A 21,519-nucleotide genomic window follows, 5' to 3' on the forward strand; every position below is an offset into this window, starting at 1 on the left:
GGCGTTGGTGGATGGAGCGAGACATGATGTCCCAGATGTGCTCAATTGGATTCAGGTCTGGGGAACGGGCGGGCCAGTCCATAGCATCAATGCCTTCCTCTTGCAGGAACTGCTGACACACTCCAGCCACATGAGGTCTAGCATTGTCTTGCATTAGGAGGAACCCAGGGCAACCGCACCAGCATATGGTCTCACAAGGGGTCTGAGGATCTCATCTCGGTACCTAATGGCAGTCAGGCTACCTCTGGCGAGCACATGGAGGGCTGTGCGGCCCCCCAAAGAAATGCCACCCCACACCATGACTGACCCACCGCCAAACCGGTCATGCTGGAGGATGTTGCAGGCAGCAGAACGTTCTCCACGGCATCTCCAGACTCTGTCACGTCTGTCACATGTGCTCAGTGTGAACCTGCTTTTATCTGTGAAGAGCACAGGGCGCCAGTGGCGAATTTGCCAATCTTGGTGTTCTCTGGCAAATGCAAAATGTCCTGCACGGTGTTGGGCTGTAAGGACAACCCACACCTGTGGACGTCGGGCCCTCATACCACCCTCATGGAGTCTGTTTCTGACCGTTTGAGCAGACACATGCACATTTGTGGCCTGCTGGAGGTCATTTTGCAGGGCTCTGGCAGTGCTCCTCCTGCTCCTCCTTGCACAAAGGCGGAGGTAGCAGTCCTGCTGCTGGGTTGTTGCCCTCCTACGGCCTCCTCCACGTCTCCTGATGTACTGGCCTGTCTCCTGGTAGCGCCTCCATGCTCTGGACACTACGCTGACAGACACAGCAAACCTTCTTGCCACAGCTCACATTGATGTGCCATCTTGGATGAGCTGCACTACCTGAGCCACTTGTGTGGGTTGTAGACTCCGTCTCATGCTACCACTAGAGTGAAAGCACCACCAGCATTCAAAAGTGACCAAAACATCAGCCAGGAAGCATAGGAACTGAGAAGTGGTCTGTGGTCACCACCTGCAAAACCAGTCCTTTATTGGGGGTGTCTTGCTAATTGCCTATCATTTCCACCTGTTGTCTATTCCATTTGCACAACAGCATGTGAAATGTATTGTCAATCAGTGTTGCTTCCTAAGTGGACAGTTTGATTTCACAGAAGTGTGATTGACTTGGAGTTACATTGTGTTGTTTAAGTGTTCCCTTTATTTTTTTGAGCAGTGTATATAAACTGAACAGCACCGGACCCAAAATCGAACCTCGTGGATCGCCACATGTGATATGTATTTTCTCTGAGTTATGTTCACTAAGGGTGACAAAAAACTCTCGACCAGTTAAATAGGTTCTAAACCAACTTGGATTTGGACCGGAGAGGCCAACCCACCTCTCCAGTCTGTCCAGAAGGACATCATGGTCAACAGTGTCGAATGCAGCACTTAAATCTAAGAGTACAAGGACAGAGAGCTGTTTGGCATCTGTGATAATGTACCACTTTAACTAAGGCTGTCTCTGTGCTGTGGTGGGCACGAAAACCAGATTGGAATTTTTCAAAAATACATAATTTAGCTGTACTGCACTGCTGTGGGATGTGCTCCTGCACCGGTCCCTTTCACAATCTAGAGGTGCCTGGACAGCAAATCAACCAACACGAGCTAAAGTTCCAACAAAAATTCCAGGAACATTTCAGTAGATAAGGGCGCACATTTCTCACTCAAAATATTGATGTTTCAATCTCTGATTCAAGCCATGGATACCTCACACACAGGCATGGATTCCTCACACCCAGTCGCACACACACACACACACACACACACACACACACACACACACACACACACACACACACACACACACACACACATACACACACACACACACACACACACACACATCCCCCCATTCCTTCCACTGTGACTTCCCCAGGACCTGCTAAGAATGGCAGGATGTAAAGTCCTGATCCCACTACAGCCAGGAGCACACTTCCCCATAAACATTTAACCATATGGTCGCCACACATATTTACACAGCTATGCACACACATCCACAACCACATCCACAACCACATCCTCAACCACATCCACATCCACAACCACATCCACATCCACAACCACATCCTCAAACACATCCATAACCACATCCATAACCACATCCACAACCACATCCACAACCACATCCTCAACCACATCCACATCCACAACCACATCCACATCCACAACCACATCCTCAAACACATCCATAACCACATCCACAACCACATCCACATCCACAACCACATCCTCAAACACATCCATAACCACATCCATAACCACATCCACAACCACATCCTCAAACACATCCATAACCACATCCACAACCACATCCACAACCACATCCACATCCACAACCACAACCACATCCACAACCACATCCTCAACCACATTCACAACCACATCCTCAACCACATCCTCAACCACAACCACAACCACAGGCACACTCTCATACATGCACAGAACAGCTCACACAAACCTAGAAACACATACCGTATGCACACTCGTGCTGCATACATACATACATACATACAAAATGTTGAACCCACACATACCCAATGATGAAAACACACACACACACAGCTCTTTACAAAGGGATGCTTACAATCCAAAGTGGCTGTATCGCCGGGTAAGGCTGTGATTCCTCTCCTTACATAGTTATCTGTAGCAGATATGTTATTGGGCCAGCTCATCCTGTTCTATCCTGCACATATAGTACATTGGCAAATGCGGCATATACAGGATATTATAAAGCACGGGTTCTGTTCAGTTTGTGATGGAAATGCTAGACATTGTAGTGTAAAGTTAGTGCTGGAAATGCTAGACATTGTAGTGTAAAGTGAGTGCTGGAAATGCTAGACATTGTAGTGTAAAGTGAGTGCTGGAAATGCTAGACATTGTAGTGTAAAGTTAGTGCTGGAAATGCTAGACATTGTAGTGTAAAGTTAGTGCTGGAAATGCTAGACATTGTAGTGTAAAGTGAGTGCTGGAAATGCTAGACATTGTAGTGTAAAGTTAGTGCTGGAAATGCTAGACATTGTAGTGTAAAGTTAGTGCTGGATAATGCTAGACATTGTAGTGTAAAGTTAGTGCTGGAAATGCTAGACATTGTAGTGTAAAGTGAGTGCTGGAAATGCTAGACATTGTAGTGTAAAGTTAGTGCTGGAAATGCTAGACATTGTAGTGTAAAGTTAGTGCTGGAAATGCTAGACATTGTAGTGTAAAATTAGTGCTGGAAAGAGTAGTGTAGAAACACACAACATGGTATGGCTTGGCGGGGCTAGATCATGTGGAAAGGGTATTACACTCTGTCTCTGGAGGATATAGAAGTCTGTTCGCTCTAAAGACTGGCCTGTTTAACCAGGGGTCAGAGGTCAGACCTCCAGAGGACCAAGGGTCAGTGAAAGGTCACGCTAAGCCGGAGAGCATCAGAGAAAAGTTCACTGTGTGAATCCGGTCTAACACACAGAGATAAATGAGGCACTTACGGCACAGCGGCTATCTACAGGGCCGGAGACAATGCTCCCTGTACATTATCACCCTGATACAGGTACTCAAAGGGTCAAATGGTAAAACACACACACTCAGGCACACTCTGCCTGGCTACTTCTACCCATATCTGTGTTTCTACTCTCTACCCATATCTGTGTTTCTACTCTCTACCCATCATTTCTCTCTATTCTCCCTCTCTAACAATATCTCTCTCTCTCTCTCTCTCTCTCTCTCTCTCTCTCTCTCTCTCTCTCTCTCTCTCTCTCTCTCTCCCTACCACCCCATCCCCTCCCTCTCCCTCCCTCCCTCCTCTCTCTCTCTCTCTCTCTCTCTCTCTCTCTCTCTCTCTCTCTCTCTCTCTCTCTCTCTCTCTCTCTCTCTCTCTCTCTCTCTCTCTCCCTACCACCCCATCCCCTCTCTCTCTCTCTCTCTCTCTCTCTCTCTCTCTCTCTCCCTCCCTACCACCCCACCCCCTCCCTCTCCCTCTCCCTCTCCCTCTCTCTCTCTCTCTCTCTCTCTCTCCCTCACATCCTGCCCTCTCTCTCACATATGCTTCCTGCCTTTTCCCTCCAGGAACCTTTTTACCACACCAGCTGAGCTAAATCTTCCATTTCCTACCCTGCTGTAGTGGAAACGACCTGGCTGTGGGATGTGGGCTGTGGAGAATCACAGGACACTGGCTGGAAAGTATGAGGAATGTACAGGCTTCCCACGCCAAGCTAGGGATGGACTATAGCTCCACTCTGACCCTGCCCTCTGCAGTGTAAAATAGAAGATAGAGCACTAGCCGGAATGGTTGCAACATTCTGTAAATGCCATTGTCTTGGTTGTTGCCTAGTTACCAAGACTCCTTGCTCCGGCCAAACGCTACAACACATCCACGGACGTTAGTTGCTTCTCCACAATAAGTCTGGTTCTGAGTACCTCCCTGACCTTTCACCGAATCAAACACATTCAGGGGGCCGTCTGATTGGTCCAGAAACTGATGGGTTGGGCCAGAGCCAGAACACACGTGGGTAAAGCGGAGGTTTGAAAATTCGTCATTGGCTTTGATACTCTGATTGGTTAGAGATGATCCAATCGCTAATGACTTTATTTTGTACAATGCCTCTTGTCGCCACAAACGACTTCCATGATGGCAGTCTCAGACTGAATTATGTAGTGAACGACAGAGCAACGGCTCGTCAGGCTTGTCTTGGTTATGTTCAACCCCATAGTATTTTGTGCTTTAATGATACCCCATCAACAACAACAACAATAAGGACATTAAAAGTCACTGATAAGATATGACCACAGGCTCCATGAAGCGAATATCAAAATTCAAAGTTAAAGAATGTTAAGGGTGAAAGGCAGTTCAAACATTTATACCGCCCCTCTTCATTCTTTCTCCCAGTATACAGTACAAGCTACTCACAACCCACACATATTGTTATCACAATCCTCTTACCAAACAGAGAAGCCCTCAAGCAACACGCCACGGCATCTCATCCTAAAACAACATCTTCGGATTGAGATCTAATCATGTACATTGCAACATTATCATCAACACAATCTATGAAATAGCCACTTTGTGATATTGCTGACGAGCACTATAGCGCTATCAATGAGATTCAAATAGCCAGTAGTGGTGCTTACATGGTTATCTCTTTGTGGCGGTCCACATTCATGTGATTTGGCTGCTGTTATCAGGCAGCTGGCTGTACTTTAGGCCTTAAATAATTCAGTGCAAACATACAGAGATGTGAGGAGGAACCCAGTGGCTTATCTCAAATGGCAGCCTCTTGTTTCTTACTTCTTCCATCTCACTGAACATCACTTCAGACTCAGTGTTTACCGGAATCAGCCTTTCTCTCCCTGACTGGCTTTTGCTCTCGCTCGTTCTCTTTCTCTCTCGCTCTCCCCTATCCCCCCTTCTCTCAGTCTCTCTGTCCTCCCCCCTCTCTCTCTGTCCTCCTCCCTCAATCTGTCCTCCCCCTCTCTCTCTGTCCTCCGCCTTCTCTCACTCTCTCTGTCCTCCCCCTCTCTCTCTGTTCTCCCCCCTCTCTCTCTGTCCTCCCCCCTCTCTCTCTGTCCTCCCCCTCTCTCTCTGTCCTCCCCCCTCTCTCTCTCTGTCCTCCCCCCTCTCTCTCTCTGTCCTCCCCCACTCTCTGTCCTCCCCCACTCTCTCTCTTTCCTCCCCCCTCTCTATCTGTACTACCCTCTCTCTCTCAGTCCTTCTCTCACTCTCTCTGTCCTCCCCCTCTCTCTCTATTCTCCCCCCTCTCCCCCCGCTCTCTCTGTTCTCCCCCCTCTCTCTCTGTCCTCCCCCTCTCTCTCTGTCCTCCCCCCTCTCTCTCTCTGTCCTCCCCCTCTCTCTCTCTGTCCTCCCCCCTCTCTCTCTCTGTCCTCCCCCTCTCTCTCTCTGTCCTCCCCCTCTCTCTCTCTGTCCTCCCCCTCTCTCTCTGTCCTCCCCACTCTCTCTCTTTCCTCCCCCCTCTCTATCTGTACTACCCTCTCTCTCTCAGTCCTCCCCTCTCTCTCTCAGTCCTCCCCCCCTCTCTCCCCCCTCCCCCCTCCATCCCTGCCTCCCTCCCTCATGTGTTTCCTCATGGATAACATCAGGTACCCTCTTCCTCTTCACCTACTTTTAATTTGCATACAGGATCAAAAGTATTTGTGTAAATGTATTTGACCTGAATGTAGTCCTTTCCTGCAGTCAATGACCAAAGCGCCCTCTTTGGCCTCATGGGTGGAATGTTATTAATAATGTCATAATTAATAAAGAAAAATATATTTATGAAAATCCGGTGTTTCTATGTCAAACAGTTGTATTATATTTCAGTCTTCTGTGATGTATATAAAGTGTAATATCGGGATGCAAACTCAAAATGTAATACATTTCAACTATATACCTGACATGGTACAGGTGTCTTCTTTTTTTAAGCCCATAACCATGTGTGTGAGGTGTATACTTTTGTTTCAAAGTAGATTTGTTTAAGACTACCAAGAAACACTGTGTGACCCTGATTTAGTCTACTGCAGTATACACATATTTTATTTTGAGGGAGTTTTATTCTGTGTTCTTGCACCACATCACTTCTAAGTTGAATTACAATTGTTTTCATTGGTCCCTAAAAAATTCTAACAGAGAGTGGTTCTGGGTCTATCAACTTTACTCAAAGGCAAGTTAAAAATGTTCCACACTCCTTTGATGCAGCGCGCTTGAAAAGGCGTCTTGTGTGTGCCCCCCGTCCCATGCAAATATTTGCACTAGGCTGGGAGCTCTTTCTCTGCCTCTATTCCCTGCCGCAAGCTCCTAATCATAGAACATAAAACAACACCAATAAAACTGCAAGGCACTCTAGCTCTGCCTATGACCCGTTTCTCCTCAGCCAAGGAAAGATGGCGCCACAAAATCACAAAAGCAGTTTCCTTGAGTGTCTGAAAACAATATGCCTTTGTGTTCCATAGAGCTTGTAGACCACGTGGCTGGAAACAGAGTGCAGGAGGAAAACCTTGCTCCCCTACGGCTGGTTGTCTTTCATCCTCTGTTTTTCCTCTCTCTCTTATCAGGCCCTGAGCCGAGAGGAAGAGGAAGCCAGGGAACACACAGACGTGGTGATGACTGCACACAGACGTGGTGATGACTGCACACAGACGTGGTGATGACTGCACACAGACGTGGTGATGACTGCACACAGACGTGGTGATGACTGCACACAGACGTGGTGATGACTGCACACAGACGTGTTGATGATTGCACACAGACGTGGGGATGACTGCACACAGACGTGGTGATGACTGCACACAGACGTGGTGATGACTGCACACAGACGTGGTGATGACTGCACACAGACGTGGTGATGACTGCACACAGACGTGGTGATGACTGCACACAGACGTGGTGATGACTGCACACAGACGTGGTGATGACTGCACACAGACGTGTTGATGATTGCACACAGACGTGGGGATGACTGCACACAGACGTGGTGATGACTGCACACAGACGTGGTGATGACTGCACACAGACGTGGTGATGACTGCACACAGACGTGGTGATGACTGCACACAGACGTGGTGATGACTGCACACAGACGTGTTGATGACTGCACACAGACGTGGGGATGACTGCACACAGACGTGGTGATGACTGTACATATATGTTGTGATGACTGCACGTGTTTCCTGTGACTCAAGGCATCTGGCTCCAGAGCACATTGTTCAAGGTCTTGATTGGGGTCTCCTCGAAAACAGGTGTGCAGCACGGGGAAGTACTTCCACACTCAGCCTGAGCCAAATGGCTCTGACAATAGCTAATCACAACAAGAGAATAGAGTTACGACATCCACACATTGTCTCAAACCTGAACAATTATGTTCCGAGCTCAGTGTGAGTTATAGTTTATTAGCAGTTCGGGATTATTTAGAAGAATGAGTGACAGAGTACAAGCAAAATAAAATGTTTTAAAAGGCTAATAATCTAATGTAATGAGAAAAAGAGCATACTTGCATTATAAAACTGTCCATGTCAAGCCAAGGACAGACTTATTTTTTCTCTCCATAGTGGTGACTGAATATGAGACCAAAACAACAAGTCTGGACAAATAGAATAAGGTCCAAATATTCATATTTTGTAAACACCTTCAAAGGGTAAGTCTATCTAAACTAATGCCCTGCAAACATGATTCTTTCACCTGCACATCGTGAAACCACACAGATGACAGAACAGCTTTGGTTCTGATGTGGCTCGCTCGTGGGAGTTATTTTCCCCCCCTGTGTTTAAGAGGGTTTTTCAGAACGCTTACAGGGCTGTCGACATGGTCATTGGCCTCATAAGAAGGCCCAAGACACCCAAGCCATAGACTGTTCTCTCTGCTACTGCACGGCAAGCGGTACCAGCACACCAAGTCTGGAACCAACAGGACCCTGAACAGCTTTTATCCCCAAGGCATAATACTGCTAAAGAAGACTGCTAAATAGCTAATCAAATGGCTGCCCGCTGCTGCTACTGTCTATTATCTATCCTGTTGCCTAGTCACTCTAACCCTAACTACAGTATATGTACAGTGAGGGAAAAAAGTATTTGATCCCCTGCTGATTTTGTACGTTTGCCCACTGACAAAGAAATGATCAGTCTATAATTTTAATGGTAGGTTTATTTGAACAGTGAGAGACAGAATAACAACAACAAAAATCCAGAAAAACGCATGTCAAAAATGTTATAAATTGATTTGCATTTTAATGAGGGAAATAAGTATTTGACCCCCTCTCAATCAGAAAGATTTCTGGCTCCCAGGTGTCTGGGAGCTGAGATTAGGAGCACACTCTTAAAGGGAGTGCTCCTAATCTCAGTTTGTTACCTGTATAAAAGACACCTGTCCACAGAAGCAATCAATCAATCAGATTCCAAACTCTCCACCATGGCCAAGACCAAAGTGCTCTCCAAGGATGTCAGGGACAAGATTGTAGACCTACACAAGGCTGGAATGGGCTACAAGACCATCACCAAGCAGCTTGGTGAGAAGGTGACAACAGTTGGTGCGATTATTCGCAAATGGAAGAAACACAAAAGTCCTGTCAATCTCCCTCAGCCTGGGGCTCCATGCAAGATCTCACCTCGTGGAGTTGCAATGATCATGAGAACAGTGAGGAATCAGCCCAGAACTACACGGGAGGATCTTGTCAATGATCTAAAGGCAGCTGGGACCATAGTCACCAAGAAAACAATTGGTAACACACTACGCTGTGAAGGACTGAAATGCTGCAGCGCCCGCAATGTCCCCCTGCTCAAGAAAGCACGTATACAGGCTCGTCTGAAGTTTGTCAATGAACATCTGAATGATTCAGAGGAGAACTGGGTGAAAGTGTTGTGGTCAGATGAGACCAAAATCGAGCTCTTTGGCATCAACTCAAATCGCCGTGTTTGGAGGAGGAGGAATGCTGCCTATGACCCCAAGAACACCATCCCCACCGTCAAACATGGAGGTGGAAACATTATGCTTTGGGGGTGTTTTTCTGCTAAGGGGACAGGACAACTTCACCGCATCAAAGGGATGATGGACGGGGCCATGTACCGTCAAATCTTGGGTGAAAACCTCCTTCCCTCAGCCAGGGCATTGAAAATGGGTTGTGGATGGGTATTCCAGCATGACAATGACCCAAAACACACGGCCAAGGCAACAAAGGAGTGGCTCAAGAAGAAGCACATTAAGGTCCTGGAGTGGTCTATCCAGTCTCCAGACCTTAATCCGATAGAAAATCTGTGGAGGGAGCTGAAGGTTCGAGTTGCCAAACGTCAGCCTCGAAACGTTAATGACTTGGAGAAGATCTGCAAAGAGGAGTGGGACAAAATCCCTCCTGAGATGTGTGCAAACCTGGTCAAATAAAAACTGTTCAAATAAACCTACCATTAAAATTATAGACTGATCATTTCTTTGTCAGTGGGCAAACGTACAAAATCAGCAGGGGATTCCCTCACTGTACATAGCTACCTACATTTTACATTTACATTTTAGTAGACGCTCTTATGCAGAGCGACTTAAGGGCACATCGACAGATTTTTCACCTAGTCGGCTCGGGGATTAGAACCAGCGACCTTTCGGTTACTGGCACAACGCTCTTACCCACTAAGCTACCTGCCGCCCCTCTCAATTACCTCGTACTCCTGCACATCAACTCGGTGCTGGTACTTCCTGTATGTAGCCATGTTATTTGTACTCGTTATTGTTATTCGTTATTCACTGTGTATTTATTCCTTGGGTCACTATTTCTATTTCTATCTTTAACTCTGCATTGTTGGAAAAGGACCCGTAAGTAAGCATTTCACTGTTAGTCTACACCAGTTGTTTACCAAGCATGTGACAATTCAAATTTGATTCTAATTTTTAGGGATGGATGTGAAACACCCACGCACCCTTTCCAGTGTTGGAGAGTAGTGAACTACATGTAGTTCAACTAGTAATGTATCTACATTTTTCAGTAGCTTGGTGGTAGATTAACTCAATTTAAATCTATGTAGATATCGTTTACAGTAGTGAATTCCTTTTTTTGCCATGTAGTTGTGTAACTAACTACTAGAACATCACACTACTTTCTTTGCAGAAATAAAATATAGGTGAAGTAGGTGGGAACTCCCTTTATGTTTCAGCATTAGACCTTCCTGATTCTCACTGGAAACATTGTTGTTGTGTTTAATAGGCTCAATTACACATTATGTTAACATATGACCCCAAAGTGAACTGTTCTTGCAATTTGTAGTCTATCACATTTCAGATTTACATATAATAATTTATCACAAAGTAGTTTGGATGTAGTGAACTACTTTTTCAAAGTAACTTCAGTTAAGGAAACTATATATTTTTTTAAGGGTAACTTTGATGTAGCTGAACTTCTTTCAGTGTGAAGTAATTGGTACCTTGGTAAACTATCTTTTCAGAGTAGATTCCCCAACAATGACACTTTCCATATTTCCTTGGTTTCCTCTCCCTGGTCTGTGACATCATCCCCTCACCAACACTCATACACGCGCATGGACATGTGCGTGGGCAGTAGGCACTCACACACACGCACACACACACACATACACACAGAAAGAGACACACGTACATACACATTCTCTCTCTGGCCCACGCTTTCTCTCTCATTCATTCATTCATTCACTCACTTACTCACTCACTCAGACACAGACACACACGTGCATGTACACACATTCTCTCTCTCCCTCTCTCTAGGCTCTCTGTCTCTCAATTCAATTCAATTCAATTCAATTTAAGTGCTTTATTGGAATGGGGAACATATGTTTACATTGCCAAAGCAAGTGAAGTAGATAGTAAACTAAAGTGAAATAAACAATAAAAAATTAACAGTAAACATTACACTCACAAAAGTTCCAAAAGAATAAAGACATTTCAAATGTCATATTATGTATATATACAGTGTTGTAACAAGTACAAAAAGGAAAATAAATAAACATAAATATAGCTTGTATTCACATCTCTCTCTCTCTCTCTCTCTCTCTCTCTCTCTCTCTCTCTCTCTCTCTCTCTCTCTCTCTCTCTCTCTCTCTCTCTCTCTCTCTCTCTCTCTCTCTCTCTCTCTCTCTCTGTGACACACACACACAGATATTCCCCAGGTGCTCTCTCTGGAGAGTCCAGTGTGTCCCAGAATGACTCATCCTCTTTCATTCATCACACAAGCCAAGCAGGACAATTTTGGGACGTCGGGCTACGAGCAGAATGTGAACCTAAAAACAAAGAAAAATCTGTCACCCATTGAGGACATTTCCCACGCTGGGGGTGATGGAGGAGAACAGAGGAGAGTGCTAGAGAGGGAGAGGCCAGAGCAAACAAATCAAATCAAATCAAATCAAATTTTATTGGTCACATGCGCCGAATACAACAGGTGCAGACATTACAGTGAAATGCTTACTTACAGCCCTTAACCAACAGTGCATTTATTTTAAACAAAAAAGTAAGAATAAAACAACAACAAAAAAGTGTTGAGAAAAAAAGAGCAGAAGTGAAATAAAGTGACAGTAGGGAGGCTATATATACAGTAAAATAAAGTGACAGTAGGGAGGCTATATATACAGGGGGGTACCGTTGCATAGTCAATGTGCGGGGGCACCGGCTAGTTGAGGTAGTTGAGGTAATATGTACATGTGGGTAGAGTTAAAGTGACTATGCATAAATACTTAACAGAGTAGCAGCAGCGTAAAAAGGATGGGGTGGGGGGGCAGTGCAAATAGTCCGGGTAGCCATGATTAGCTGTTCAGGAGTCTTATGGCTTGGGGGTAGAAGCTGTTGAGAAGTCTTTTGGACCTAGACTTGGCACTCCGGTACCGCTTGCCGTGCGGTAGCAGAGAGAACAGTCTATGACTAGGGTGGCTGGAGTCTTTGACAATTTTGAGGGCCTTCCTCTGACACCGCCTGGTATAGAGGTCTTGGATGGCAGGGAGCTTTGCCCCAGTGATGTACTGGGCCGTACGCACTACCCTCTGTAGTGCCTTGCGGTCAGAAGCCAAGCAGTTGCCATACCAGGCAGGCAGTTGCCAAACAGACACTTTCCATAATGCCATTGTTAAACTATGTGTTGTTTCACACTGGGAATGGCAGGAAAACAGACCAACCCCCAGGGGCATTGTCACACCCAGTATCAAACCAGGGTCACACCAGGACCCGCAGCACAGTTTCAGGACACCCAGTCTGCGTCCGAAATTACACCCTATTCCCTATATAGTGGACTACTTTTGACGAGGGCCCATAGGGCTTTGGTCAAAAGGAGTGCACTATAGAGGGAATAGGGTGCCATTTCCCTGGTCAAAAGGAGTGCACTATAGAGGGAATAGGGTGCCATTTCCCTGGTCAAAAGGAGTGCACTATAGAGGGAATAGGGTGCCATTTCCCTGGTCAAAAGGAGTGCACTATAGAGGGAATAGGGTGCCATTTCCCTGGTCAAAAGGAGTGCACTATAGAGGGAATAGGGTGCCATTTCCCTGGTCAAAAGGAGTGCACTATAGAGGGAATAGGGTGCCATTTCCCTGGTCAAAAGGAGTGCACTATAGAGGGAATAGGGTGCCATTTCCCTGGTCAAAAGGAGTGCACTATAGAGGGAATAGGGTGCCATTTCCCTGGTCAAAAGGAGTGCACTATAGAGGGAATAGGGTGCCATTTCGGACGCAGACCCATTATCATCCAAACACTTATCAAACAGGTCCCACCCTTTATTAAATAAATAAAAACCCAAGCAGTGACTGAGCAGCCTACTGAGATTAGTTTTTAGTTTTTGCATATATTAACACATTAACATAAAGGGGTGGAACAGTGCTGCAACCACCAAACACTTGCTCTGTCTACCATCCCTGCACTCAGCTTTAGCGTTCTTATAGATGCAACGCAAAGACAATGTATTCCATTGAGCCCATTTCAGCCTTTACTCGGGTGTGTTTGACAGGTCATTACTAACATTTCCGCGGTCTTAACGTTAACGGGAAAAACAACAGGCTCAAGCAAAAGTATGAAAGAGTCGCAGGAGTAAAATGAAAGCAATCAATTCAGAGAGATTTAACTGACAAGTGGATTTTGCACCCCTCAAACACAGGAAATCGATGGCTGAAAAAGACGGATCCTCAGGTGGGTGGGGCACACGCTTTTCTACTTCCCTGTCTCTTGCCTTTTTCTCTTTAGAGACAATGATCCAATTAGTGGTTGGCTGACTGATGATCATTTTTCAGTTGCCTGGAGATGTGAGCCGGCCTAATTGCCTCCATAATTGCCAGGCAGGCAGGCAGGCTGATACACCTGGGGCTCCATCCATGGCCAGCTAGGCAGATAGGAGTCTCTCCTCCCCTCCCCTCCCTGACTCTCCCCTGCCTGACTCTCCGCTCTCTGGCTCCACACAGCAGTGTGGAGCTGGAGCGCTAATGAAGCTGCAGTCATGATCCATGCCCACCGCCAACCTTCCATCCTGGGGGATGGTGGGTAATCCAGGTCCAGGAGGAGTTAGAGGTTCCAGGGGGTATCAATGTGTTACCTACAGAACTCTTTCCCTTTTTTACTAATTCTCTCTGTTCCTTTCGCTCTCTCCATCTTGGATTGGAGTCTTCTTCTTTTTCTTTTTCTTCTTCTTCTTCTTCTTCTTCTTCTTCTTCTTCTTCTTCTTCTTCTTCTTCTTCTTCTTCTTCTTCTTCTTCTTCTTCTTCTTCTTCTTCTTCTTCTTCTTCTTCTTCTTCTCTCTGTTCCCAAGGATTGTGGAAGGCATGGATTTGTTGTTGGTTGCTGCAGGGCAGGTATGAACTTGTTTACATTTACATGAACGTTGGATCAGATTTAACCCTAGGGGGGTCCAAATCATAGAAATACACTATTTCTATGTTCCAAATTAATGTTTGAGACCACAATGACAGCGTGGCCAGCTATGCAATCAATGGAATGGAATGTGTTTATGAGGGGACATCAGCCTTCCCTTTCCATAGTCCTCTAGGCTGAACCCTGGTGACAAGCATGTCACTGGATTGGGGGGAAGGAGTTAAAGAGGGAGGGAGGGTTGGAGGGAGGGAGGGAACACGTGGCTCCAGCCCGTAGGATGACAACATCCTGTGAAAGTAAATGACAGTGAGGAGTAGATATACACTACATGACCAAAAGTATATGGACACCTGCTCGAACATCTCATTCCAAAATCATGGGCATTAATTTATAACAGCCTCCACTCTTCAGGAAGGCTTTCCACCAGATGTTGGAACATTGCTGTGGGTACTTGCTTCCATTCAGCCACAAGAGCATTAGTGAGGTCGGGCACTGATGTTGGGCGATTAGGCCTGGCTCGCAGTCAGCGTTCCAATTCATCCCAAAGGTGTTCGATGATGTTGAGGTCAGGGCTCTGTGCAGGCCAGTCAAGTTCTTCCACACCGATCTCGACAAACCATTTCTGTATGGACTTCGCTTTGTGCACAGGGGCATTGTCATGCTGAAACAGGAAAGGGCCTTCCCCAAACTGTTGCCACAAAGTTGGAAGCACAGAATCGTGTAGATTTCAATAAGCATTAAGATTTCCCTTCACTGGAACTAAGGGGCCTAGCCCGAACCATGAAAAATAGCCCCAGACCATTATTCCTCCTCCACCAAACTTTACAGTTGGCACTATGCATTGGGGCAGGTAGCGTTCTCCTGGCATCCGCCAAACCCAGATTCGTCCGTCGGACTGCCAGATGGTGAAGCGTGATTCATCAGTCCAGAGAACGCATTTCCACTGCTCCAGAGTCCAATGGCAGCGAGCTTTACACCACTCCAGCCTACGCTTGGCATTGCGCATGGTGATCTTAGGCTGGTGTGCGGCTGCTTGGCCATGGAACCCCATTTCGTGAAGCTTCCGATGAACAGTTATTGTGCTGACGTTGCTTCCAGAGGCAGTTTAGAACTCGTTAGCAAGTGTTGCAACCGACAGACGTTTTTTACGCGCTACGTGCTTCAGCACTCGCCGGTCCTGTTCTGTGAGCTTGTGTGGCCTACCACTTCGTGGCTGTGCCATTTTTGCTCCTAGACGTTTCACAATAACAGCACTTCCAGTTGACCGGGGCAGCTCTAGCAGGGCAGAAATTTGACGAACTGACTTGTGCAACGTTGAAAGTCACTGAGCTCTTCCGTAAGGCCATTCTACTGCCAATGTGTGCTCGATTTTATACACCTGTCAGCAACGGGTGTGGCTGAAATAGCTGAACCCACTCATTTGAAGGGGTGTCCACATACTTTTGTATATGTAGTGTATTTAGATATGTGCATCTCCAAGTATGCATGCCTATCCTCCATGAATTGGTAAAAACACATTATATCATTACATCACATCTGATGACAACATATCAACAAATCTAAGCAGGAGCCAAATTCCCAGAATATATTTTGTTGTTTTTCTCTATCTGACAGAGGTGGAATACTATGAGGAGCGTAGAGGCCTGTGCGCCCAGAGGGTGGAGGTGGAGGCCTCATACTCATGCAGTAGACTGGGTGTGGTTTCTCCTCTCCTTTCTTCCCCCACCTCCTCTCCTCTCCTCAGGCTCCTCTCCTCTACTTTCCTCTCCTCCTCCCCCACCCTCCTCTCCTCTCCTCAGCCTCTTCTCTCTACCTCTCCTCCTCCCCACCCTCCTCTCCTCTCCTCAGTCTCCTCCCCCCGCTCAGACTCTTCTCCTCTACTTCCTCTCCTCCTCCCCCACCCTCCTCTCCTCTCCTCAGTCTCCTCTCCTCTACTTTCCTCTCCTCCTCCCCACCCTCCTCTCCTCTCCTCAGTCTCCTCTCCTCTACTTTCCTCTCCTCCTCCCCCACCCTCCTCTCCTCTCCTCAGTCTCCTCTCCTCTACTTTCCTCTCCTCCTCCCCACCCTCCTCTCCTCTCCTCAGTCTCCTCTCCTCTACTTTCCTCTCCTCCTCCCCACCCTCCTCTCCTCTCCTCAGTCTCCTCTCCTCTACTTTCCTCTCCTCCTCCCCACCCTCCTCTCCTCTCCTCAGCCTCCTCTCCTCTACTTTCCTCTCCTCCACCTCCCACACCCTCCTCTCCTCTCCTCAGCCTCCTCTTCTCTACTTTCCTCTCCTCCTACCCCACCCTCCTCTCCTCTCCTCAGTCTCCTCCTCCCCTCAGTCTCCTCTCCTCTACTTTCCGTTCTTCCCCCACCCTCCTCTCCTCTCCTCACTCTCCTCTTCTCAGTCTCCTTTCCTCTACTTTCCTCTCCTCCCCCACCCGCCTCTCCTTAGTCTCCTCCACTCAGTTTCCTATTCTCAGGCTCCTCTCCTTAGTCTCCCCTCCTCTACTTTCCTCCCCCACCCTCCTCTCCTCTCCTTAGTCTCCTCCCTTCAGTTTCCTATGCTCAGGCTCCGCTCCTTAGTCTCCCCTCCTCTACTTTCCTCCCCCACCCTCCTCTCCTCTCCTTAGTCTCCTCCCCTCAGTTTCCTATGCTCAGGCTCCTCTCCTCAGTCTCCCCTCCTCTACTTTCCTCCCCCACCATCCTCTCCTCTCCTCTCCTCAGCTCAGCCTCCTCTCCTCTACTTTTCTCCCCCACCCTCCTCTCCTCTCCTCATCTCAGCCTCCTCTCCTCTACTTTTCTCCCCCACCCTCCTCTCCTCTCCTCAGTCTCTTCTCCTCTCCTTTCCTCCCCCACCCTTCTCTCCTCTACTCGCATCTCTAGTCCACACGTTTCTCCATTATCATGCAGACTGTGCGCTAGTCCGTCCCTCCCCTGTGTACAACACGCCCCACAATGTCTGGTTCCGTGCCTATCACCCAGCCAGCCAGACAGAAATTAAGTAATATGCAAAACCTCACTCTTCACTCCCGTCCTCTGTGTCCTCTGCCCTTGCCTTATGCTGATTGTGTAAGTGTCGGACAAGCCTTGTCACTAATACCAAGTGATTACGGCCAATGCCAAACGCTGGGACCCTGGGACGTCTACAAGCAATGGGAGACTGAAGACTGTTCTGTGTGTTCTCAGCCAGAGTGACGGACTGAGCGGGAATTCTTTAACAAGCATCCAGGCACTCCAATGTTTTGGGCTGGGGTCCAGCGTTGGTGTGACTTCAAAGGCGGCTTCCAGCCCAGCCAGCATCTGGAGCACAGTAGCCCAGGTGTGAATGACAGACACACACACACCTCGCACGCACGTGCAGACACACACTGCCCTCTACACATACCCCGCCATGTCTCTGACCCCTGACCCCCTCACTGAAGAACCTGGATGAAACCAGGGGATCACCTCTGTCACTCTTAGATCACCGCTACTGGGAAAGCCCGCCGTGACCTTCGTCTATGACCCCTAGCTGAGCGCTCTGATTGGCTCTTCCTTTGCTTATTCAGAGCCAGTGATTAACATGTCTAATGTCTCTCTGACATGGAGTCTGAGGCAGAAAGAGAGAAGGGAGGAGAGGAGGAGGAGAGAGGGAGAGGGGAGACGGGGGTGTTTGCTGGTAGAAGAGTGTGAAATCTGCTAATTAACGTGACTTCCCTTTGATCCGGGGAGAATACACACATTACATCTGAATTGGGCTGAGCAGAGGGAGGAGCAGAGGAGAGAGGAGGAGGTGCAGGGGGCGACGCAGAGGAGGGAGGAGGAGGTGCAGGGGGGCCCAGCCCAGGCTTGCATTGGGTTGACTTCTGACTGCCAAGACAGAAAGGGGCTTAGGCTATAGCTCCACTAGGCTAAGCAAAAACAAACACCCCTCTCTCTCTCTCTCCCCTACTCATTGCTCCCTCCCTCTCTCTCTCCCCTACTCATTGCCTCCTCCCTCTCTCCCTCCCCTACTCATTGCTCCCTCCCTCTCTCTCTCCCCTACTCATTGCTCCCTCCCTCTCTCCCTCCCCTACTCATTGCTCCCTCCCTCTCTCCCTCCCCTACTCATTGCTCCCTCCCTCTCTCCCTCCCCTACTCATTGCTCCCTCCCTCTCTCCCTCCCCTACTCATTGCTCCCTCCCTCTCTCCCTCCCCTACTCATTGCTCCCTCCCTCTCTCCCTCCCCTACTCATTGCTCCCTCCCTCTCTCCCTCCCCTACTCATTACTCCCTCTCTCTCTCCCTCCTCCCCTACTCATTGCTCTCTCTCTCCCTCCCTCCCCTACTCATTGCTCCCTCTCTCCCTCCCTCCCCTACTCATTGCTCTCTCTCTCTCCCTCCCTCCCCTACTCTTTGCTCCCTGTCTCTCCCTTCCCTACTCATTGCTCCCCCCTCTCTCTCTCCCTCCCCTACTCATTGCTCTCTCTCTCTCTCTCTTCCTCCCTCCCCTACTCATTGCTCTCTCTCTCTCCCTCCCCTACTAATTGCTCTCTCTCTCTCCCTTCCTCCCCTACTCATTGCTCCCTCCCTCTCTCCCTCCCTCCCCTACTCATTGCTCTCTCTCTCTCTCCCTCCCTCCCTCCACTACACATTGCTCTCTCTCTCTCCCTCCCTCCCCTACTCATTGCTCTCTCTCTCCCTCCCTCCCTACTCATTGCTCTCTCTCTCTCCCTCCCTCCCCTACTCATTGCTCTATCTCTCTCCCTCCCCTACTCATTGCTCTCTATCTCTCTCCCTCCCTCCCTCCACTACACATTGCTCTCTCTCTCTCCCTCCCTCCCCTACTCATTGCTCTCTCTCTCCCTCCCTCCCTACTCATTGCTCTCTCTCTCTCCCTCCCTCCCCTACTCATTGCTCTATCTCTCTCCCTCCCCTACTCATTGCTCTCTCTCTCTCCCTCCCCTACTCATTGTTCTTTCTCTCCCTCCCCTACTCATTGCTCCCTCCCTCCCTCTCTCTCTCCCTCCCTTACTCATTGCTCTCTCTCCTCCCTCCCTTACTCATTGCTCCCTCTCTCTCTCCCTCCCCTACTCATTGCTCTCTCTCTCTCCCTCCCCTACTCATTGCTCCCTCCCTCTCTCCCTCCCCTACTCATTGCTCCCTCTCTCTCTCCCTCCCTCCCCTACTCATTGCTCTCTCCCTCCCTACTCATTGCTTTCTCTCTCCCTCCCCTACTCATTGTTCTCTCCCTCTCTCCCTCCCCTACTCATTGCTCCTTCTCTCTCCCTCCCTCCCCTACTCATTGCTCCCTCCCTCCCCTACTCATTGCTTTCTCTCTCCCTCCCCTACTCATTGCTCCCTCTCTCCCTCCCTCCCCTACTCATTGCTCCCTCCCTCTCTCCCTCATTGCTCTCTCTCCCTCCCCTACTCAATGCTCTCTCTCTCCCTCCCCTACTCATTGCTCCCTCTCTCCCTCCCCTACTCATTGCTCTCTCTCTCCCTCCCCTACTCAATGCTCTCTCTCCCTCCCCTACTCACTCTGTTGTCGAGCCTGCCCCATGTAGTATAACGTAGGTCTGCCATGCGGTGCCACGCGGTACCATGCGGTGCCATGTGGTGTGATAACCTCTCTGTGTGTCTGATAACAAACACACCATTTCCTCTTGTCCGTGCACTTTCCACCTCTGCACTTTCCATTTGGACCTCTCCCAAAAGAATTATGCAATGTCTCCAAATGAGTGTGTTCTTTATTATCTGAAGCCTCCACTAACTCTTCTTTATCACCTGCCTCAGGCTTCTTCCTCCAAGCCTCTCCTCATCCCTCCTAGCCCTACCTCTCTCTATCTCTCTGTTTATCCCTCCGTCTCACTATCTTTGTTTATCCCTCTTTCTCTATCTCCTCAGTCACCTCTCAGGCCACGCCAGGGGGACAGGTGGGGAACAGGCCCGTCAGGCCTTGGACAGGCCACCCCGTCCCCCCTCCCATCCCTCTCCCGCTCGCCTCCCACTCCCACAGATGGCCCACATGGGCCACTGCCTGCCTGCCTGCAGAGTGGATGTTGTTGTCGTGTGCACTCAGGCACACTTGATTAGGGGAAGAGGACACATCTCTTCCTCTCAACGTCCTACATACGGGGCTCAACCAAAACAACCCACCTGCTTTTCTTTCAAGTCAGACGCTCGGGACAGATTGGATGGTGAAGGGCAGCGGAGGGGGGATGTCAGTTGTGATAATTCTTCATTTTATGTGTGTGTGTGTGTGTATGGGCGGACTGGGACCAGCCCATTTTCTTTCCTTGAGGCCCCCATTATTAGCCAAATAATTATAATTTTGCGCAAAACAAAACGAGTTAGACAGGACCCTCCCCTACTTCTCTATCTTTTCCACACTGATTGTGTGGGATGAAAAAAACATCACACATGCACAGCGTCACCTGATCACAACATTTATCATCCCTGGTTTACAACCATGCCTGTCACGTGACTCCTCATGAATATCACTACGCCACTAACGCCACTAGTGGTGTACCTACCTACAATGGCATACAGAACACAAAGCATCTTCCTGGCCTGTGAGCATGAGAGAGAGAGAGAGAGAGAGAGAGAGAGAGAGAGAGAGAGAGAGAGAGAGAGGTGCAGCTTTGGTGGTGCAGCTCAATACACCAAATAAAATAAAATAAAATAAAATGTTATTGGCCACATGCGCTGAATACAACAGGTGCAGACATTACAGTGAAATGCTTACTTACAGCCCTTAACCAACAGTGCATTTATTTTTAATAAAAAAGTAAAATAAAACAACAACAAAAAGGTGTTGAGAGAAAAAAGAGCAGAAGTAAAATAACATTAGGGAGGCCAGGGAGGGGGTGGGGGGGGGCAGTGCAAATAGTCCGGGTAGCCATGATTAGCTGTTCAGGAGTCTTATGGCTTGGGGGTAGAAGCTGTTAAGAAGTATTTTGGACCTAGACTTGGCACTCCGGTACCGCTTGCCGTGCGGTAGCAGAGAGAACAGTCTATGACTAGGGTGGCTGGAGTCTTTGACAATTTTGAGGGCCTTCCTCTGACACCGCCTGGTATAGAGGTCCTGGATGGCAGGAAGCTTGGCCCCAGTGATGTACTGGGCCGTACGCACTACCCTCTGTAGTTCCTTGCAGTCGGAGGCCGAACAGTTGCCATACCAGGCGGTGATGCAACCAGTCAGGATGCTCTCGATGGTGTAGCTGTAGATTTTTTTGAGGATCTGAGAACCCATGCCGAATCTTTTCAGTCTCCTGAGGGGGAATAGGCTTTGTCGTGCCCTCTTCACGACTGTCTTGGTGTGTTTGG

Source organism: Coregonus lavaretus (genome assembly GCF_964263955.1).
Source record: "Coregonus lavaretus genome assembly, chromosome: 5".
Lineage (NCBI taxonomy): Eukaryota > Metazoa > Chordata > Actinopteri > Salmoniformes > Salmonidae > Coregonus > Coregonus lavaretus.